Raw genomic sequence first — 22,922 nt, forward strand, 5'->3', positions numbered from 1 at the left:
ACAAAATCATTCCAGGTGAATGAAGCACTTGAAACGTGGGTGCTGGAGACCTGGTAAGAGAACCCCCGGAGTACAACAGTTCCTTTTGTCTTCATTTATTCCCAGGGCTAAGGGGGGGGGGGGGTAATGCGGGAGCTGGGTACCCCCTCCCAGCCCAGCGCCCTCGGCCTGATGTTGGAAGGAGGTGAGGCCACCGTGCTGGGGAGAGCCGGCTCCACCGAGGCCCCCTCCGGCCCGCGTGGGGGCGAGACAGGTAGTGACAGGTGAGGAAGAAGGATTTCCGAGCGCGGAGAGAGGGAGGAAGTGACTCACTAACCACAACAAAGCCGGGCTCGGGAGAGGAGGCGGCGGCGAGAGTGAGCGCACGTGGGTGCGGGGGCGGGGGCGGCCACGGGCCCGCGTGGGCCGCTGGGCGCCGAAGGGGCGGGGTCGCGAGTGTCACCGCGGGCGGGCAGGGGGACGGGGGCCGAGGGTCCCCTCGCTCTCCCAAGTTTCTGCCGCGCTCTTTGCTTTAAGCCTCGGGCCGAGGGGCGTCCAGGGCTGGGCAGGGCAGTCCGCCCTGTGCACGTCGGAGTGGCCGCGGCCCGGAGAGCGCCGTCGCCCAGGCTCAGGGTGCACAGCACAGGGCGGCACTTCTCGGGCTCCCCGATGCTCGTCTCGCCCCGCCGAGGCCGGCCCGGCTTCAGGAAGCGGAGCGCGCGAGGGAGCCGCGGCCGCCGAGCTCCCGGGGAGCGGGCGCCTGGGGGGGGGGGGGGGGGGGCGAGGCGCGCTTGCTTCCCTCTGCAGCCCGGGAGGCTGGGTGCAGGGTTTGGGCATCTTCCAGAACAAGCCGAACTAATGACAAGGGAAGAGGAACTGGCTTCACAGGCAGGCTCCCCCGCCCCAAACTTTTCCTCCCCGCGGAGGGTGGGCGGGCGGAGGGAGGAAGCGGGGCGGAGAGGGTGGGGCCAGCCGTGCGCTCCCCGCCCCGCGGCCGCGGCCCCGGGAGGCCGATCCGGACGCGGCCGGGTGAGTGTGTCTTTAAATCCGCGCCCCCCGCCCCCTCGGCGGCTGGGCGGGGTGGGGGGGCTCCGGCGGGCCGGGGGCGGGCGCGGGGATTGGCGGCCCTGCAGGGTCCGCCCCTCGGCGTGGGGGGCTCGGGCGCGGCGCGGCGCGCGGCCGCGGGGGTCGGGGCGCGCATCTCCCGCCCGGCGCGCGGGCTGCGGTTCTCCCGGCCTCGCCCGGCTGCGCCCGGCCTGCCCGGCCCCGGAGCCGCCTGTGCCCACGGATGGGCTGGGGAAGCGGGGAGGAGCGAGCCCGAGCCCGAGCCCGAGCCCGAGCCCGCGCGGGGCGCGCCCAGCCGCCGCCCGACTTGGCGCCCGCAGTCCGGGCGCAGCGCGCCAGCCGCAGGAGCGCGGATGCCCCCCGGAGCCGCGGGCTGGCAGGTACCCACGCGGCCGGACCGGGGCTGGCGACGGGAGGGCAGGCCCGGAGTCCCCGGGGCACCCCTGGCCTTGCGCGGGGCTGCTCGGACCACCCACGCGCGGCCCCGGGAGCGCACGCCTCCTGGGCTCCCCTCCACACCCGCCCGGGATTAGCGCCCGAGGGAGAAGCGGGACCTGGATAAAGCGCGGGCGGTTCTGGAGCCGTTCGCCGGTCCCGGGCTGGGTCCTGCCCCAAGGTGCCCCTCGCACTGGGGTGAACGTGGGCGGGCAGCACTTGCACCCTTGGGGCCAGGCCGGGGGCACTGCCCTGAGCCAGGTTCCCCGCGCCCGTTGGAGGGGGGAGCCGGCTCGTGATCCACACGTGGGGGGTCTCCGGGCGCATCTTTAAAGGACTTGAGGCCCATGGAACGGCTTCGAGTTACGAGGGCCCAGTGGGCTCCAGCTTTGATTCTGAGCTCCTCTGGCCCTGTCCCTCTGCAGACCTGGGTCTCCCAGGAGGATCCCTTTTCATCACCAGAGGTTTCTCCTGAAGAGCCAGGGACTTGTCAGAAAGCAGAGTGGGGTGTGGGAGGCCGGCTGCACCTGCCACTGTAGTGGCCAGGACGGTCGGAACCTGTTCTTATCCCTTGGGGACTGAGAAATGGAAGAAAGCTTCATGGCTTCAGGAAACTTCTGGGATTCTTGACTCTTCCAACCAAAGGTCTAGGCACCAACTCCTTGGCTTCTGCGCAGAGCAGCTGGACCCAGTGACGGAGCACCTCTTAAGTGCCTGGCCCTGGCCTCTGCTGGGGAGGGTGGGAGTGTGGGAGGACTCCCAGCGTGTGGTCCTCAGGTGGCTCAGGCCTGTGGAGAGTGCAAGACTCACATACAGAAAGTTTGCTGATACAGGCGTTCCATACCAGGCGCAGACTGATAATAGTGGAAGTGCCAAGAGGCTACATGTGATTAATTGCTAAATGAGTGATGTAGGCTGCCATCAATGGGGGGGGGGGGCGGTGGGGCAGGGGTCCTGGGATCCCTTCCCAGGCAATCATATGTATGTTTAAATCTATACCATACCCATCCCTCCCTGTTACCCTGCTGGTAGTGAGGACCTCTCCACCTCCGTGGACAGGGAGCAGCAGGAGGGATTCTCTTGCGTGTTTGTGCCCCCATCCCAGTGTATGTGTCCCCAGCCCTACTCTCAGCCCCCCCCCCCCCCCCCCCCCCCCGGTAGATTTCTATAGAAACCCATTTGGTTTTTGGAGTCAGGCCGAGCTCGGGACTCTCCCAGCTTCCCTGGGGCCTCTGAGGTTTAAGGTCTGGGTCCAACCCTATAGGAGGTTCAGAGGCCAGCAGGGAGGAAGTCCTCACTTCATTTCTGAAGAGCCTCTATTGCCCAGGGCTGGGGATGAGGCTGGAAGGCTGGAGGCCCTGAGCCAGAGTTTCCTGTGAGCACAGACTGGCGGGCGCTCTCCCCTTTGCTGGCCATCAGGTATTGATGTGGGTATTGATGGAATTGGGGGTGCCAAAGGACTGGGCTGGCTTGATGTGGGTGGTCCCGGGCCAGCACTGACCTCACTCTGAAGTTCTGCTGTGTCTGGGGCTCTGCTCCCTCCCCCATCGTCCCTGGCAGGTTTCTGCTTTTCTGGAACACTTGGTGGAGGTGGCATTGTGCTTGAGCTCATGGCCTTGGGCACTGTTCTGGGAGAGGGGGCTGCCGAGCTCGCCCCGCGGCCCATGGCTGGCATTGTGAGCACTTGTGTGAATATACCACCCGCCTCCAAAGAGTCGGCACATGCAGGGGCACCCGGGCACAGGTGGGGGATACTGGTGCGCATGCTGGGGTTTACGGCTGTGTGGGCAGAGGCAGAGGGGAACTGGATGCAGACAAGAATGAAGACAGATGCAGGAAGGCAGCAGAGGTGGACCAGGCAGCCCAAGGGTACAGATGTGTGCGGGGCAGACCATGTGGACACCTAAGCGTGGACCACAAATGGGCCACAGACATGAGATGGATTACACCTTGGTGGGGACTTGAGCCTCCCCACAAGAGGCATATGTGTCGTGGGCAGGCATAGGGATGATGGGCATGGATGTGACCTGACATCCACAGACTCGGGGCCTGGAGTCACATGGAAGGAGCTCAAGTACCTGGAGCCAGATGTGGAGTTGGCCGTGGGCTCCTGGGGGAAGTGGACACATATATGTCAGGCCAGGACATGGTCAGGTGGGTTCCAAAGTATAGCCTGCAGTGTGCACTGCTCAGTTGCCCTTGTGACTCCGTGTGGCAGCGGAAAGTTGTCCCATTTTGGGTGGTGGTGGTAGTACAGGTGATCTGTGGTGTGGCTTTGTTTCTAGGCCCCCACTGGGGTTTGAAGACCCCACAGGGCTTGCTCTTCTCTGTTTTACTCTGAGAGTCATTTGACCTCCCTACTTCCTAAGTTACATGGCTGGGTGCATGCCCTCAGCACCAGGAGGGGCTCCTTGAACCTTAAAGTCTCATCTATCCTAGGTTTCCAGAAGTTTCCTGAAGTGAGGCTGTATGGCCTGTGTAGGGAAGGAACCTGGCCGGGGACTCTCCTTTGGAGCCCAAGCCTGAGGCTTTCCAGTGGGGAAGGGATCATTTCTCTACACTCAATGTGGGGCTTGAACTCCTGACCCTGAGATCAAGAGTCACAGGCTGAGCCAGCCAGGTGCCCCAGGAAGGGACCCTTCTTAGGGAAGAGAAAAGTCAGACCTGTGGCAGCAGGGGGGTCGCGGGGGGTGTCTTTGTTGAGACTGTTGCTCTCAGGTATGGACTGCCCCTCTCTGAAACCCTGGGCTTGGACAGGGAAGGGCCCCCCCCCCCCCACCTTCTGGCTGTGGTCACTTCTGTTCTGTCCAGCCTGGAGATTAGAGCCAACCCAGAGTCTAGACACAGCCTGACACTAACTCACTGCGTGACCCTGGGCAGGTTTCTTAATGTCCAAATTGATTTACCTTTAGCATGAAACTCCTCATCTTTAAAATGGGGCCAGTAAGTCCCTAGTCCTTGAGGGTGTTTTGAGGACTAAATGGGAGAAAAGAAGAAGAAGGCGTACGGCCCAGGGTATGGCACAGAGTGAGTGCGGCCAGTGGATCTTTGATAACGAGCCTTCCCCTGTGGCCAGGACCCCCCAGAGCTGTTCCAGCGGCCAGCTGCCTGGCCTTGGGAAGGCTGGGCAAGTAGACACCTCTCGTTTGAAAGCTGGAGGGCTTTGTCCTCACCCCTCGCCCACCAGCCACTCCACTCCTTAGTCCTGCGGGACTCCACATGCAGGGTCAGGAAGTGGCAGGCAGGGCGTTGGGAAGCTTAGGCCTGCTGCCTGCCAGGCCTCTGGGAGGGGAGCCAGTGGTTTGCTAAGAATAGCCCCGAATCATGGCTCTGCCTCCCAGCAGGCAGCCGTGTGCCTCCCTGGTGTGGGCCAAGGTGCTTGCGGGGCCTTTAACGTTTCTTACGACTGGGACTCAGCACAGGGATGGGCCTGGGAGCAGCGGGCTCGCTCTGGGAAGAGGCTCTGCGGCTCTTCTTGGGTCGTTGGCTGGGGCCTGGAGAGAGAGAAGGCCTGGGAGGCACTGGTCATTAAAATCTCTGAGTTCTCTTCCACTCAGAGCTTGTCGGCTGCTCCCTGACCATCTTCCTCCCCACCAGGGGGTCTGTAGTGGCTAAGAACACTGGTTCTGGAACCATACCACTAGAGTCTGAATTCCGGGTCCTGGTCTCATTAGCTGTGTGTACCCTCTCTGTGCCTGATTCCTGGTGTAACAGGGTTAATGACCGTAACTCCCTTATAGGGACGTTGCAACGATGAAAGGAGGTGGTGCGTGGAGAGCCCTTGGGGTAGCATGAGGCTCATAGTAAGTGCTCACTAAACACCGAGTGCTGCTGTTATTTCCACGATTGCTACTTTCTCCAAGAGGGAGAGATGTGTGAGGCCTGGGTGCTTGCACAGTGCCTCATGGCTGGAAAGCCCTGGCATGCCTCCCGACTGGGGCTCCTGGCTCTGGGTTCAGTAAGAGGTGCGGGGGACCAAAGGTGAGTGAGAATGAGTCCCTGCTGGGTGACGGGGACACATACATACATTGTACCACACCCGACTGGCACCTTCCCAGGGCCTGTGCTAGCTGTGATCGCAGCTGGAGGGAGGGGATGGCCTGCCTGGGGGTGGGGCGATGCTTCAGGTGGGCTTTAAGGATGGACCAGAGTTTGCAAGGGTGAGGAAAGCCTCCCCAAGCAGAAAGAGAGGCCTATGCAGATGTGTGACAGATTGGTCCATGCCCCTAGAGAGGGGACCCACACTTAGCCCCTCGCCCTGTCAAGAAAACCCTTGTCCCTCCCACTCTGGGCTTGAGGCAGCCCTGGTTTCCCTGTTAGGACACAAGCTGGAGGCCCACCAGAATTCTGAGCCTCTTACTTCCCTTTTAGGAATCCCATTTGCTGTACCGTCATTCTCCAGAGACCCTCCTGCCTCTTGGAAGTGCCTGCCAGCCCTCTCCAGGGGCCCTTGTTCTTGAGCTGGGGCTCCAGACTGCTCCTGCCCCAGGAACATGCCTGTTTTTTGCTCCTAGTTAAGAAACCCATGGGTGAATAGGTCTCCCATCTTGGGAATGAACTGAAGCCTTTGAAAACTCCTTAGCTTTTCCTAAGGAGTGAATGTCTAATGGTGGAATTCTGGGACCTTGGGAAGCATTTATATATGTATATGAGTTATATACATATATATATTATTTATATAATTTTATATAAATAATATTATATATATGTAACTGATGTGTGGACTGGCTTTAGCTCCGAGGGGTGTCCCTTCTTGGCTGGGGTACTCCAATGAGAGAGGCATGGGGCCTCTGGGGTTACCTACATGTCTGAGGCAGGCAGCAGGGAGCATCTGGGAACTGGGTGTGTCATGCTGACCCTGTGGGCTCCCAGAGAGCTAGGGCTTTTGGAAACTCCAGGGAGGGTGTGGTGCTCGGAGGGCTGTGGGTCTGCTGCTGGGCCTCCCGCCCTCGCCCCTGAGGAGCAGCCCCACTGCTAAGAGCCTGCGCTGGCCCCATGCAGGAGGAGAGAGGTGGGTGCCCCTGGCTGACCTTGGCCTTGCCAGCCTCTGCTGCCTGCCGAGCCCCAGTCACTGCCTGTCTGCAGGCTGTGTGGCCTCTGTCCAGGCCTTCTCCAGAGCGCAGGACAGGGACTCTTGGATGTTTTGAAGATTGTTGGATGTTTAGAAAGCACAGAGGGGAGTTTCCTCATCTTTTCTTTTCCTTTTCCTTTTCCGGGAACTGTGGATTCCATTGAAGAAGTTAACCCTTTCCTGCTGGTCACAAAGTGACTGCCAGGGGTGCCTGGGTGGCTCAGTCAGTTGAGCATCTGGCTTCAGCGCAGGTCATGATCCTGGGGTCCTATGATCGAGCCCCATGTCGGGCTCCCTGCTCGTTGGGGAGTCTGCTTCTCCCTCTTCCTCTGCCCCTCTCCTTGCTCCTTCTCTGTCACTCACTCTCTGTCTCTCAAATAAATAAAATCTTAAAAACAACAGCAACAACAAAAAACTTCCAAAGTGACTGCCAGACATGTCCCCTTTGACTGCTGCCCTGTGGTTACTGAGTCCTGCCTCCTGGGGTCCCTGACGTGGGTGCTGACCTCTTAACTCTCGGGGACAGCCCTCCGTCAGGGCCCTGCCATCCAGGGCCTGGAAGACCTCATCCAGGCTGGATCTGATGACCGCCCCCTCCCCACCTGCATCCTGGCCTAGCGGTTCAGCCTCGATGTGAGCACCTGCTTGGCAGCCCTGCCCTTGCATGGAATCTCATGGGCTTTGGAGGTCTCCTGCAGGGGCCGCTCTGCTGGCTCACCCCAAGGCCTGTTGGGAAGCTCTGGTTTCCAGATGTTCCAGGGAGAAGGGCCCTCCCTGGAGATGGCCCTCCCACCCCCCGAGGTACAGAGCCCTTGAGGGAGGTGCAGTGCAGGTCTCTCTTCTCCCAGGCCCTGAGTTGGGCCTGAGGTGGATAAGCCCTGGACTGGCATTTCACCGCTGCCTTGGAGCCCAATTTCCTCATCTGCAAAATGGGCATAATAATGTTTTACCTTCCCTACCTTAAAAGAATTTTTTTTGGGGGGACACCTGGGTGACTCAGTGGTCGAGCATCTGCCTTTCGACCCAGGGCCTGATCCTGGAGTCCCAAGATCGAGTCCCACATCGGGCTTCCTGCATGGAGCCTGCTTCTCTCTCTGCCTGTGTCTCTGCTTCTCTTTCTGTCTCTCTCATGAATAAATAAATAAGATCTTTAAAAAAATTTTTTTAGGTGACATTGACTTGATATAAAATTAATCATTTTCAATTGTACATTTCAGTGGACTGTGCATTTACATGTCATTCAACCACTGCCTCTGCCAAGGTCTAAAACATACTCATCACGGCAAAGGAAAGCCCGGACCCACTGAGGAGCTAATTTCCATTCCAACCTCTTGCCTTACCTTAAAACATTTTTTTAAAATTTTTATTTATTTCTGATAGTCACACACAGAGAGAGAGAGAGAGAGAGAGAGGCAGAGACACAGGCAGAGGGAGAAGCAGGCTCCATGCACCGGGAGCCCGACGCGGGACTCGATCCCAGGTCTCCAGGATCGCGCCCTGGGCCAAAGGCAGGCGCCAAACCGCTGCGCCACCCAGGGATCCCCACCTTAAAACATTTTTAAAAAAGATTTTATTTATTTATTGGAGAGAAAGAGAGAGAGAGCAAGCAAGAGCACGAGCATAGGGAGGGGCCGAAGGAGAGGGAGAAGCAGACATCGGGCTGACCAGGGATCCCCATATGGGGCTTGATCCCAGGACCCTGAGATCATGGCCTGAGCCACTCAACCGCTCGAGCCACCCAGGTGCCCCTAAAAAAGTTATATGGAAGCATATGAACCATAAAATCCATGTATTCTCAGTGCACAGCTGCATGAGTGCTGGTAAGTGCCAGGGACATGCAGCTACCACCTTGGTCAAGTCTGAGAGCACGTCACCATCTGGAAGGTTCCTCGAGCTCTGCTGCAGCCAGTCCACTCCCACCCCTGGCACTGGGCCCACTTATATCCTTTCTGTCCCTCTGGTTTTGCTTTTTTTAGATTGTCACGTAAATGGACTCACATCATAGGTAGTCTCCTGTCTGACGTCTTTGCTCCACGTGGTGTTGAGATGTGCCCACATTGCTGGACGTTTCGGCTGTGCCTGCCTTTTTGACTGCTGAGTAGAATTTCTGGGTGTGGGGGGACTGCTTATCAGGTTCCCAGGGGATGCCTGCCTCCCCTGCTTTTGAAATTTTTTTTTTAAGATTTTATTTATTTATTCATAAGAGGACACACAGAGAGAGGCAGAGACACAGGCAGAGGGAGAGGCAGGCTCCCCGCAGGGACCCCGAAGTGGGGACCCGATCCTGGGACCTTAGGACCAATCCCTGGGCTGAAGACAGATGCTCAACCACTGAGCCACCCAGGCATCCCTGAAAATGCTTTCTTTTTTCTTTTTTTTTTTAATTTTTAATTTAATTTTATTTATTTATGATAGCCACACAGTGAGAGAGAGAGAGAGAGGCAGAGACATAGGCAGAGGGAGAAGCAGGCTCCATGCACCGGGAGCCCGACGTGGGATTCGATCCCGGGTCTCCAGGATCGCGCCCTGGGCCAAAGGCAGGCGCTAAACCACTGCGCCACCCAGGCATCCCTGAAAATGCTTTCTAATAAAAAAGAATATAAAGTAATTTATGAAAGATTCAAGTAGCAGCTTCGTACAGAGAGAGTAAAACAGACCCCACCCCTGCCCCACTTCCTCTCTTCGCCGGAGATAACACCGTCAGCGGTTTGCTGAGTATCCATCCACTTTGCTTCCGTGCCTCTGTGACTTTGTGTAGTGTTGATTTGGGGGTGTCAGTCACACTGGTCCATGACCCTGGGGCCTGCTTTTTCACTCCTTAGCCATTGCTCTTAGGGAGGGTCCCAGCACTGCCATTGGTGCTTCACGTACCCTCCCTGGGAGCCGTACCCTGAGAGCCAGAGGGCCCAGAGATGGGGGCCTGGGCCACGGGAGCAGGTGTCCCTGCCCTCTGGCTCTGGCTGGGGCTCAGCCAGGCTTTGGGGAGACAGGATGCAGGCTTCCTGCAGGTGGTCCATTCAGATCAGGTTTCTGGAGGAGGGAGGCATTGGGACACAAGAGATCAGACTGTCCTGGGGTGGGTGCGTGGTAGTTGGGCATCTGGGTGGGTGTGCGTTCCTGCTGCCGTCACTACCGCCTCCCACTGGGGGCAGCCGCAGGGGCTCCCTTTTCCTGGCTCCGTGGCGTATCGCTGGAAGGAGTAGGCCCAAGGAGAGGGTGATTTGTTGGACGACCAAAAAGGGACCCTGGAGGCCTCCCTTCTTGTTGTGGTGAAAATGCACCTTGTTGAGGTGACAGGAGCCCTTGGGTGTGCGGGTGTGCGGGTACAGGGCGGGGATGTCTGTGGCCTCCTGAGGAAGAGCAGCCTCCTGTGCCCACATTTGCATGAGCCTGGCTCTACGACTCCCCGCCCCCCCAGATTGGGTCATGGAGGCTCTGCATCTGTTGTCCTGCTTCTTTCCTTGCTCATTGTCATCTGCATATAAATGATTGAATTTCTGTGCATATTCACTAACATAGATTGTTTTAAAATTTTTTAAAAAAATTTATTTATGATAGTCACAGAGAGAGAGAGAGAGAGAGAGAGAGACAGGCAGAGGGAGAAGCAGGCTCCATGCACCGGGAGCCCGACGTGGGATTTGATCCCGGGTCTCCAGGATCGCGCCCTGGGCCAAAGGCAGGCGCCAAACCGCTGCGCCACCCAGGGATCCCTAACATAGATTGTTTTAATCATTTTAAAGTTTCTCCTAGTTTAATAATTCAAAATTACTGTTATTGTATGAGGTGAGCTCCATGAGATGGGAGTTGTGTTCCAGGATGGGCTTGTCTTGTGACTTCAGGTTTCATGTCTCCTTCTCTGAGCCCTTGGGGATGGTTTTAGGAGGAGGGAGAGGGGAGTGAGCCTGGGAGGGAAGCTAGCAACAGGTGGGTTTCCTGATTTCCCTGTGATTTCTCCAGCTTAGTGCTGCTCAAACCTGGGTAACATGTGGACCCTTCCCCTTGTAAAAATAGCTTTTTGAGGGGTGCTTGGAGTGGCTCAGTTGATTAAGCATCTGCCTTTAGCTCAGGTCATGATCTCAGGGTCTTGGGATCAAGTCCTTGCATTGGGCTCCCTGCTCAGTGGGGAGCCTGCTTCCTCCTCTTCCTCTGCTGCTCCCCACCATTTGTGCTCTCTTGCTTTCTCTCTCAAATAAATAAAATCTTTAAAAAATTAAAATAGTGTTTTGAGATACAATTCACATGCCATACAATTCACGAATTTAAAGCACAGGATTTGGGACGCCTCGGTGGCTCAGTGGTTGAGCGTCTGCCTTCAGCTCAGGTCATGATCCTGGGGTCCTGGGATTGAGTCCCGCATCAGGCTCCCCACAGGGAGCCTGCTTCTCCCTCTGCCTGTGTCTCTGCTTCTCTCTCTGTGTCTCTCATGAATAAATACAATCTTAAAACCCACAGAATTTAGTAGCTTTTAGTATATTCAGAGTCCTGCCTCAGTCACCGCTGTCTGATTATATTTTCATGGACCCCAGAAAGATATTCTGTGTACGTTGTCACTCCACACCCCAGCCCACTGGTCTGCTTTCTGTGTCTGTAGAATTGCTTCTTCTGGACATTTTGCATGGAATCATACAGTGTATGGGTTTTTTTTGTGGCCTCCCGTTTAAAGTTTTTATTATTTTATTATTTTATTTATTTTTTGAAAGATTTTATCTATCCATTTGAGAAAGAGAGCAAGCATGATGAGGGGAGGGGTGGAGAGAGGGAGAAGCAGACTCCCCACTGAGCAGGGAGCCCAACTCCACTCTGGGCTCCATCCCCGAGCCCTGGATCATGACCTGAGTCAAACAAAGGCAGATGCTTAACCCACCGAGCCACCCAAGTGCCCCTTGTGCACTCTTTTTTTAAAAGAAAAAAAAAGGGAATCCCTTTTTGGGGACCTGAGCCAGGATCCCAAGACCCTGACTCAGTCGGTTAAGTATCTGCCTTTGGCTCAGGTCATGATCCCGGGGTCCTGGGATCAAGTCCTGCCTCGGAATCCCTGCTCAGCGGGGGAGTCTGCTTCTCCCTCTCCTGCTCCCTCTATGCTTTCTCGTTCGCACGCTCCCAAATAAAATCTTAAAAAAAAAAAAAGAAAGTAAAAAACCTCACTTGTTGATTTAAGTTTTCTTATTAGAGTAACTGAAATGTGTACAAATATAAAACTAGATGTAAATGCCTTAGAGTTATGTAGTTTCTCCATAACCATGAAATAAATGTGAAATACCAATAAGAGGAGAAAGCCAACCCATTGCAAAGGAACAATGTTAATGTTTTGGAAGGATGTAAGCTGCACCCGAATTGCCAATGGTGGGTTGATGGTAAAGAGCTGGGTCTCTTCCCCTGCTTCTGTCACCTGAGCTTGCTGTACAGAGTGACATTAATGATGTTGGCTGGTTGGATGGTTTGGAGTGAATTCTGATCACTCACGTTAGAGCCAGCCTGCCAGTGAGTAATGTTTCGGTAGTGCCCCACTTGGTATCTGGGAAGCTGGCTTGTTGGAAGATAAGAGCGGAATAGTGGTGTTATGGAACTCTGCATCTAGTGGCTCTTAAACCCGCTTCCTGTGGGAATCAGGCATTTGGCATAGACAGAGGTGGACTTTGCTCAGTTCACACAGATGCTGTCAACACGAACATGGTCCTGACTCCTGAGAGGAGGGCCTTTGAACTGGCCACATCCAGGCTTCCATGGGCTAGCTACCCGGTGGCTCAGCCTCCACCCCACCCCTCCTCTGTTTGGACCACCACCTTTGTTTGTACCATGTGCAATGATGTCATTTGGCCTTCACAGAAAAGGAACTCGATTGTAAACACGGGGACCGACTTCAGCCCCAAATTGCATGGTGGTGCTTGCTTATGAGGTCATTTAGACAACCCAGGGGATGTGCTCATTTTTTTTTTTTTTTTTTACAAATTGAAGTAAAATTCACATTAGCCCAAATTAACTGTTTTATAAACTTTTAAAAAAAATTTATTCATTTATTCATGAGAGACACAGACGGAGAGAGAGAGGGCAGAGACACAGGCAGAGGGAGAAGCAGGCCCCATGCAGGGAGCCCGACGTGGGACTCCATCCCCGGTCTCCAGGATCACGCCCTGGACTGCAGGCGGCACTAAACCGCTGAGCCGCCCGGGCTGCCCCCAAATTAACTGTTTTAAAATGCGGAGTTAAATCAGTGGCATTTTGTACATTCACAACGTTGTGCAACCAACCGTCACCTCTGTGTTAAGTCCAAAACATTTCTCACAATTTTATTTTCTTGTGGTAAGAGCACTTACCATGCGATCTACCTTCTTAATAAAAATTTAAGTGTACAATACAGGATGACTATAGAGACAATGTTGTTCAGCAGATCTCTAGACTTACTCATATTTGCTTCACTGAAACTATGCCTGTGGATGACTAGCCCCGTTTCCCCTCCCGCTGGCCCCTGGTACCACCATTCCACTCTGCGAGTGTATGAATTTGTCTACTTTAGGTACCTCATATAAATGGAATCTGTAGCATTCGTCTGTCTGTGACTGGCTTATTTTACTTTGCATAATGTTCTCAAGGTTCATCTACCTTGTGGCACATTGCAGAATTTCCTTCTTTCTTAAGACTGAATGATACTCTGTTGTACGTACAGACCACATCTTTATCCGTTCATCCGTCAGTGAGCATCTGGGTTGCTTCCACCTCTTGGCTATTGTGAATTGTCCACAGTGAACGTGGGTATGTGAATATCTGTTTGCGATCCTGGTTTTAATTCTTTTGGGTAAATGTCCACAGAAGTGTGATTGTTGGATCTTATGGTAAATTCTATTTAAATTTTTTGAGGGACTTCGGTACCCTTTTCCAGAGCGGCTGCATCATTTTACATCCCTGCTGACCACGTGTGTGGATTCCAGTTTCTCTTCATCCTGCTAATAAAACTTGTGGCTTTTTTTTTTTTTTAAATAATAGCTGTCCTGATGGACGTTAGGTAGTTTTGATATGTATTTCCTTGATTGATGATGTCAAACATCTAAAACATTGTCTTTGCCCCAAAAGGAAACCCCCTGTCTTGTAAGCAGTCACTGGGGATCACCCTGCCCTCCACCCCTCTTCCCAGCTTCTGGTAACCGCTAATCTGCATTTTGCCTCTGTGGGTTCACCTGTTGGATTATATAATATGTGACTTTTTGTGTCTGGCTTCTTTCCCTTGGAATCATGTTATCAAGCAAGGTGCACATGTGCTATAGCATGTAGCCATGCTTCCTTTTTTTTTTTTTTTTTTTTTTTTTTTTAATAGCTGAATAAGAAAGCCATTGTATGGAGAGACCACATTTTGTTTATCCACGTATCAGTTCAGGGACACTTGGATTGTTTCCACCTTTCGCCAGCTGTGAATGGGGCTTCTGTGAACATGGGTGTGCAAGCATTTGTTTGGATACCTCTTTTCAGTTCTCTTGGGTATATACCTCGAATGGCATTTCTGGGTCATATGGTAACTGTGTGTTTAACTTTTTGGGTTTGATATTTGCAGTCAGACAGCGGTGATGGTTGCGCAACATTTTGTGAATGTATGAAATGCCACCAAATTGTACTTCAAAAGGGTGAATTTTATGGTATGTGAATTAAATCCCGATTAAAAAAAAAAAGAGAGAGAGAGAGAGAGCTCACAGATCCCAGAGCACACATCGTGGAGTCTGGATTAAGTTGTGTTGCCAATGCCTGAAAACCCACAGCCCTGCATTGCCTCGTGGGTCCTGCAGACTTCCTGCGTGGTGCAGATGTGGGGCCTGAGCCCCATGGTCCTTGCTTGGGGTGGTAGGTGGGAACTACAGGAACCAAATGGGCTAGCTTCCCACCCGCCCTCCTCCTCAGCTCATTCCGTGTCTTTCTGGCGTCTAAATGACAGGTGTCCACTGTAGAATCTGCTTCTCTCAGTTTCCCTACCTTGGCCGTGGCCCAGGCTCTGTGGGCAGTGAAGCCTGTAGGCATGCTGTGCTGGCTTCTCCACATTGGCCTTAAAACCAGTTTGTCCTTCTTCACGGGTCTCCAGGGCCTGCTGCAGGATTTTGTTCTGCATCTTCCGCTCCTAGAATAATTCCTCCTGCATGGTAGGTGCTCCAGGGGCATCCGTCGAATGTCTGCAGGAAGCACGTATGAGTTAGCCCATTTTATAGATGAAGAAGCTGAGTCTCAGGTTGCCCTGACTAGTCTCTGGACTCCCACCCAGCCAGTTCACTGCTGTATGCTGAGCCATGATTTCAGCCTCCTTCTCCCTCTGTCCCTGTTTCCAGGGAACGCCAAGCCACATCATGGGGGTTGAGCCTTCACAGCTCCCCTTAGCAAGTTGGCCTGATTGGTATGGTGATTATGGAGGTGACACGTGTGTCTCCTGGCATTTGTGCAGAAATGGTGGTAACAGGCTGTCCCCGCTTGTTGAGTGCTCCCTCTGTGCAAACCGAGCTTAGCAAATTAGGTGAATTTATTTCTCTCTTAAATCTCACAGTAGCATCCTGAGGCCGGGAGCAGAGGCACTGTCATCGACCCCACTCCACAGACAAGGACGTGGAGAGATTTTATATGGTCGGAAAGGACAAAGATTGATGACTTCTTGAACTGGTGAAGATGGGAGGAAACCGGCTCTTTTCAGCCATGCTGGCTGCTGGGCAAAATGCTACTGCCTTTTGGAAAAATAAGACTACAGAGTCTACTGTGGTTTTATTTTTTTATTTTTATTTTTTAAAGATTTTATTTATTCATGAGAGACAGAGAGAGAGAGAGAGAGGCAGAGACACAGGCAGAGGGAGGAGCAAGCTCCATGCAAGGAGCCCGATGCAGGACTCGAACCCAGGACTCCAGGATCACGCCCTGGGCCGAAGGCAGGCGCTAAACCACTGAGCCACCCAGGGATCCCCCTACTGTGGTTTTAAATGCACAGGCCTTTCTATCTCAGCAGTATGAGTTTCGGTGGCCTGTGCTACAGATGTGCACTATCAGGATGGAAGGCCGTGTGCACGGGGATTTTGCAGCAGTTCGCTGGAGACCACATGCTCTTCCTTTCAGTTCCGAGTTACCCCTGCCCCAGGGCATTTGCCCGTGCTGTTCTGTCTGCCTGGAGTGCTTGCCCCTGTGGCTGGAACCTTCCCTGTCTTCGGATCTCATAGCATAGACCTTCCGTGACCGTGGTCCTTTCCCTCATTTTCCATCTGAGCTTCTCAGTCCCTTGGCGTCCACGTCATGATGCATATAACGTATACACGTGTCATCATTGTATTTCTTGGTTGACTCCTTCGTCCTTCCATCCCTCTCGCCCTCTCTTTTCTCTCTCTTGTGGGAATGTCGGTTCCGTGAAGGGACAGGACTGTGTCTGGCTGATTGACATGGTCGATGCTTAGTAGCTGTTACTTGAATGAGCAGTACCGCAGTCAGTGGCCTGCCCTGTCAGCAGACAGGGTGGGAGGTCTGTGTATGAACCGGAGGGGTGTTCGTGTTGTCTACTTAAGGGTTTGAGAAGCCTTGTTGCAGGAGGATGTTTTTAAGAGGTGGCCTCAAGGAGGATGGGAAGGGCATAAACCTTTTCTTTATGCGTCTTCACCTGGTTTGGACAGTAAATACAAATACACCCGTAATAAAAAATCTGGCCAACACCACCAAAAATAAACCGAGCAAGGAAAAAAAAAATGGACCCAGTCAGAGGGAGCCTTAGGATTTGAACCCTGGTCCTTCTGTCTCACAGCCCATGTTCTTATCGCCACCCAACCCTGTCCACATGCGCACTCAGCAGAGCCTCACCGTGGTCCTCAGAGGAAGACAGAGTAGGAGTTATCGCTGTTGGCATTTTTATTTATTTATTTATTTATTTATTTATTTATTTATTTATTTATTATTTATTTATTTATTTATTTATTTATTTATTTATTTAGGCATTTTATTTTAAATTGAGGTCTCATTTACAGACGGTAAATTGGGCACAGTTTGAGAAGGATGCAGGTGTATTTCACCTGTGTGACCCCTACCCTGACCAAGATAGAGAACGTTTTCAGTGCCCTGGAAGGTTCCCTGGGGCCTCTTCCCAGTCCGTTACCTGAGCCCCACTCTCAAGTGTCTGTGCTTTGGAGTGCCTACCAAGGGTTAGTCTTACTTGCTCTTGAACTTTCTGTAAATGGCACCAGAGAAAATGAGCTGTTTTTTGTTAAAAAGATTTTATTTATTTATTCATCAGAGACACAGAGAGAGAGGCAGAGGGAGAAGCAGGCTCCATGCAGGGAGCCCGATGTGGGACTCGATCCTGGAACCCCAGGATCACACCCTGAGCCAAAGGCAGACGCTCAACCGCTGAGCCACCCAGGTGCCCCAGAATGTGAACTGTTTTTATCTGGATTTTTCTGGCTTCTTTCTGTTGGCATCAACTCTATAAGATTCATCTGTGATCCTGTAGGCCTCGGCGGGTTGTCCCTTTCCGTTGCTCTGTAGTGTTCCGTTGTAGAGGCGTTACCACCTCACATTGGTTTTTCCCTGTAGATGGACTTTCAGTGTGTTTCCAGCTTCTAGTGATGGCGAGAAAAGCTGCTGAACACTCCTGCTCGTCTTGTGGTGGACGCACACACTTCTGTAGGATGTATGGCCATTGGGTGGTGGGATAGAGGCTCATTCTACCAAGAAGGAAGCTAAGGAGTCTTCAAAAGACCCAGAGGGGAAGTGACTTGCCCAGGGTCACACAGTGACTCACGATGGACCTCAGCCAGTCTACCCCTCCCCCCACCGGCCCTCTCACTCCTGTTCTTACCCACCTACTACTCCCTAGAGGTGGCCTGCTTCTCACCCAAGCCCTATGAGTAGGGTTGTCAGGCAGAGGTCAGGGGGCTTCTGGAGGGTCATATTTCTAGGTCTTCTTACACGGGGTGTGTCCAGTAAGCAGTTCTTGTTCACACCCCTCCTTCCCCATTGCTGGCCCTGGAGATGGTGGGCAGGCTGCAGTTTACCTTCCAGGGTGGTGGGTGCTGGGGTTCATAAGGAGCCATTGTTACTGGATGTTGGTGCCTGGGCTGGCCAGACACAGGTGGGATTGGCCTGTGAGGGCTGCTCTGGTGTCTTTGGCCTTGGGAGTGTGTGTGTGTGTGTGTGTGTGTGTGTGTGTGCCAGTGTGTGCACACACAGGCACGAGGTGTGAGAGGGGCCCTGCATCTCTCACACTTACTGTGCTCCTGGTGGGTGCAGGAGCCTGGGGCTGCCTCGCCCAGACCCCATCATGTCCTGGGAGGAGCCTGGCTGAGTGGGCTCAGGGGCTGCCTCCCCTCCCAGCCCAGCCGGGTCCAGGAGGCAATGCGTGCCCCTCTTTCCTCAGCACCCAGCACTCGGGTCTCTGATGGCACCAGCTCCCTGGGAGGTGGCACCTTCTGCTTTTTGCATGCCTGTCCTGCCTCTTGACCCTGGACTATCCAAGGACAGGGACAAATCTTAATATGGGCATCACAACCCCCCCCCCCTTTTTTTTGGAATGAGCCCTTTTTAAAAAATTGAGATGAAATATATGTACCATAAAATGTACCCCTTTAATCATTTTTAATTGTACAGATCAATAGCATTACGTACATTCACGCCGTTGTATAGCCATTATCGTCATGTCCAGAACTTTTTCCTCTTCTGAAGCTGAAACTTTGTGCCTTCTAAACACTAACTTCCCATTACCCTCCCTACCCCGACCCCTGGCAGCCACCCTTCTAACTTTCTATCTCTGTGCTTTGACTATGCTAAGTCCCTCATGTAGGTGGAATTATACAATGTTTGTCCTTTCGTGTCTGGCTTATTTAAACATTTAGCATAATATCTTCAAGGCTCATCTGTGTTGTAGCATGTGTCAGAATTTCATTCTTTTTTTTTTTTTGAGGCTATAATTGTTCTTTTGAGCTCATTTTATTTATTTAATTTTATTTAAAAAATATTTTATTGATTTATTTGAGAGACAGCACAAGCAGGTGGGAGAGTGGGCTGGGGCAGAGGGAGAGGGAGAAGCAGACTCCCTACAATGAGCAGGGAGCCCAGGGTGGGGCTTGATCCTGACTGAGATCCTGAGATCATGACCGGAGCTGAAGCCATCCAGGTACCCCTGAGTTTATTTGAAACATACCTCGGAGCTTTTAATCTGCTAAGCCACCCAGGTACCCCTGAGCTTATTTGAAACGTAGCTCGGAGCTTCAGGACTGAGCGAGGGGGTCAGCTTGATGGTAGGAGTGGGAATTGATAATATTTGTTCACATTTCCCAGGTGCCAGCCCTTTCCCCACATTGTCTCCTGTAATCCTCAGCACATCCTTATGAAGCAGGTTCCAATATTATCCTCATTTTACACATCAGGGGGTTAGGCTCCGAGAAGTTCGGTACCTTGGGCAAGGTCACACAGCAAGTCGGGGGTCAGCCAGGATCGGACACCAGGTCAGCCTGGCTGCACAACCTGTGCTCTGCATTCCCACCCCCGTTGCAGCACCCAGGCCAGGCTCGGCCTCATTTCCTTGAATCCTTCTCATCACCTCTCTGCAGCTGAGTGTGGAGCTGATTGGTGCCAGCTGGAGCTGAGCAGGGGGTGGCAGCGGCCTCCCCTCCCTGGCCGGGTCCTCAGTCCTGGGCCCCAGCATCGGTCGAGAGCCCAGCTCTGCAGCAGCCCCCCTGGCGAGGCAGGGTCTGCAGGGAAGTGGTCCCCGCTGCCCCCAGTGCAGGCCGGGCAGGGGCTGCTGGGCCTAGGGCGGCGGATGGCAGGATGTCACTCTTGGCAGGACTTTCCCTGGACAAACAGCTACCAGAAGCTTCTGGATCAAGAGGATAGATAAACAGGAAGAGGGAGAAACTTGAAAATATTTTTCTTCCCCTGCCGTGCCCTACTGTTTTCTCCCTGCCCTTCCCTTGGTTCCTGGAGGTTTGGGGTGGGAAGACTCTTCCCCCGCCAGAAACCGCCCAGAGGCCTGGAGAGCCCCAGCTTTTGGGTTTCAGGTTTTGTTTTGCTTGAAGGGCTGGGAGAAGCCTGGGTGTGAGGGCCAGGTGGGCCCGAGTTTGAATCCTGGCTCTGCTGCTGCTTTGCCATGTGACCCAGGCCAGCTCACTCCGCCTGCCCGTGGGTCAGTGTGGCCGTGACACACCGTCTGCATCCGATGGATGCGGAGGCACAGAGAAGTGAAGTGTTTCTGTCAAGATCACGCAGCCGGTGGTCATGGCGCTGAGGCTGGCGCCTTCGGTGTCGTCGGCGCCCTGCTGTGTCACGGTCTGGCATGCGATGCACACCTCGGCTCACAGTGTGTGGGTACTATGGATTTCCTTCCCTCTCCTTTACAGAGAAGCCCAGTGTAGCTGGGGATCCTGGGTGGAGGTGGGGGGCACGGTGAGGCCTGCTGAGCTGTGGGCCTCAGGGGTCCCAGAGTAATAACAAGCCCTTGCTGAGGTGGTTCCCTGGGTGTTGCCTCTTCCGTGCAGCCCTCTTAGGCTGACACACGGGCACCATCGTGCAGCTCTACTCACACCCCAGTCTGCATAGCACATCTCACCCCATAGAGCAATATCCTGACTCTCTGGCACGGTCTCCAAGGCAGTTGGGGTTCAGCCCAACCCCACCCCATCCTGTATTCTGGCCTCACAAGTACCATAATACTTGGACTTAATACTCTGTACAGCGCCAAGCATCTCTTTTTCTCTGTGCAGTTTCCTCCCTGCAGAATGCTTTTCTTGTCCGTCAAATGTTGCTCCTCTTTTAAGTAGCAGCTCAGTGGTCTCCTCTTCCAGGAAGTCTTCCCTGAGTTCCTGACCTTGAATTAACATCTCCCTTCTCCGTGCAGCTCAGTGTAGTGGGGAAGGTCCTGGAGTCCCTGTCTCGTGGACAGCCTCTCTGAGCCTCAGTTTCCTCATCCGTGGATTGGGGATACCAGGAGTGGGGGAGAGGAGAAAGCCTGGATTCTCCTGCCCTGGCTCGTGTGGAGTTGGCAAGAGCCCAGGGAAGCATGGCCCTCTCAGGGTTAACTCCTTGCCACGTGAGGGACGGAAGTGAGGGCGACACTGTGAAATGAAGTCACTTCCCTGCCTGGGGAAGTGTGCCATGTGGCTGGCCTTCTGCAGTAAATCCTGTTTCCTCCTTGGCCTCCGTGTGCCCACCCACTCCTGGCTCCCATGACCCCGAAGGTCCCCAGCAGGTGGGGCTCCCGGTGGAATGTTGGCCTGTCATTCATCCGGCGAGGTCACTTCCTGTCTGGATCCGCCACCCACCTTTCCTGCCGTGGCCCTCCACGTGGAGGTTTCATGGGGATGATGGGTGTGGATTCCAAGGGAGGCTACCCGAGGTCAAATCCAGTGTGTGGCACGCACCGTCTGGTGGGGGCACTGATGGCCGGGGAGGCTCTCTGGGCATCTCCCAGGGCTGTCACTCAGCCTCCTGGGCCCCCATTTCTTCTTCTGTGGAAACTGGGAGAACCTGTGTGTCAGATGTGCTCTGGGCCCTGACTGGGTCAGGCTGGGACATCTGTAACCTCATTTAACCCTTTTTCCACTACAGGGAAACTGAGGCTAAGGAGGTGGCCCAGGCCTCTGGTAGGGGGACAGGGCTGGGGTCTACCCAGGGCTTTCTGATTCCTATATCCGAATGATTTCCGTGGGCAAGTGTTTAGCAAAAGCCGTTGGCGGCAATTCAGGACCACCCTCAGTCGCCTGAGCTTTTCCAGTGGGGTCAGGGGCTCTTCAGGCTGTAGGGTTGACACACAAACCGGATTGCGGTTGTCAGCGGCCATACTGTGCAGTTCTTGGGCTTGTCTCTTTTTTCTTTTTTTAAAGATTTTAATTTTTTAAGATAATATTTATTTATTTGACAGAGAGAGAGAGAGAGAGAGAACACAAATAAGGGCAGTGGCAAGTAGAGGCAGAGGGAGAAGCAGACCCCCTGCTGGGCAGGGAGCCCAATGGACATGGGACTCGATCTCAGGACTCCAGAATCATGACCTGAGCTGAAGGCAGATGCTTAACTGACTGAGCCACCCAGGTGCCCCATTCCTTCTTTTTTTCTATTAATAATATATGTTCATTCATCATAGAAACATCAGAGAGGGGTTCCTGAATGCCACAGTCAGTCAAGCATCCGACTCTTGGTTTTAGCTCAGGTCATGATCTTGGGTCCTGGGATTAAGACCTGTGGTAGGCTCCATGCTCAGTGGGGGGGTCTGGTTGACACTCTCTCTCAAATAAATAAATAAATAAATAAATAAATAAATAAATAAATCTTAAAAAAAGAAACGTCAGAGAAAATAAAGATATGCAGGAAGATTAGAAGAACCATCTGTGACTCCACTTTGCAGCGATAACCACAGCTCGCCATGGACAGTTCACCATGCACGTTTTGAGATGTATCTTTCTGGAGATTTTTCCTCTCTGTGTGTGTGTGTGTGTGTGTGTACACTTTGCCTTTTTTTGGTGACTAAACATACAATAGACATTTTCCTATGTAAGTAAACTGTTACTTCTTATTTTTGAAACTTCTAAGTTGGAGTTTCACATGCCCAGAAAAGGACGCCCATCGCAAGTACATGCTCTGATTACACAAAATGAGCACAGCCTTCAGAGCCTCCCCCCAAGTCAAGGAACAGAAGTGTTCCAGAACCCTGGATCCCCACACCTCACCGCCGTCCCTTCCTTCCTGCTCCAGATGGGACATCTTGTCTGACTTCCAACACCATAGATTAGTTCGGCCTGTGTTTGAGTTTTAGATGAAGGGAATCAGACAGTGTTTGTTGATGTTGGCTTCTTTCCCTCCACATTCTGTTAAGTGACGGCCATCTGACACTCTATCCATTTTAATGACTGCGTGATGACGTCTGCGATACATTGGACTTTGACCACTGTTCATGTGAAAGATGTTCTCAGTCTTTGGCTAAACTAGGCAAAGCTGTGTCGAACATTTTTGTGGCCATATCTCTGATTATTTGCATTGACTCAACGGATAGGAAACTTGGCTGGATCAAAGAGTTGCGTGCTCTTAAGGTATTTTAGAATTATTGCCGGATTAGCTGCTAGGGAGCAGTGCCAGGTTGCATCCTGCCTGGTGCTTCAGGGAGAGCCCACCCATCCTGGCACCCATGCTGACACAGGGTGTGTCCTGCTGTTGTACCTGTGACACCATGATAGGCAAGACGTGGCGTTTCGTCGTTTCCAGTTTTCAAATTACAAGTAAGGTTGAACATCTTTTTCTGACATTCATTGTCCATTTGTATTTCTGGATTGGGCTTTTGGGGTTTCTTGGGTCTGTTACAGTCTCAAGATATACTTGGTTTCTGGTTTGGAAAAAAAGCTGTATTGAATATGATAAATAATAAAAAACTGTCAAAAATATCTTTATCCAG

At 53.2% G+C, this 22,922-nt stretch overlaps 1 protein-coding gene across 5 annotated transcripts in view; it reads left to right on the forward strand.

Annotated features, from left to right (window-relative positions):
- The window catches only part of PALD1 (phosphatase domain containing paladin 1), a 94,404-nt gene that overhangs the window by 16,301 nt on the left and 55,181 nt on the right, over positions 1-22,922 (forward strand). The window contains exon 1 of one of the 5 annotated variants that reach the window (XM_038534219.1): positions 336-356. The exons of 1 other annotated variant lie outside the window; for it this stretch is intronic. The gene's annotated coding sequence lies outside the window, so the exon portion shown is untranslated. Of the gene's footprint in view, positions 1-335; positions 357-887; positions 1,009-1,322; positions 1,425-22,460; positions 22,750-22,922 lie in introns of those variants that run through there. 3 more of the 5 variants (XM_038534215.1, XM_038534216.1, XM_038534217.1) reach the window with 3 other exon arrangements.

This window comes from Canis lupus, chromosome 4 (genome assembly GCF_011100685.1).
Source record: "Canis lupus familiaris isolate Mischka breed German Shepherd chromosome 4, alternate assembly UU_Cfam_GSD_1.0, whole genome shotgun sequence".
NCBI classification, from domain to species: Eukaryota; Metazoa; Chordata; class Mammalia; order Carnivora; family Canidae; genus Canis; species Canis lupus.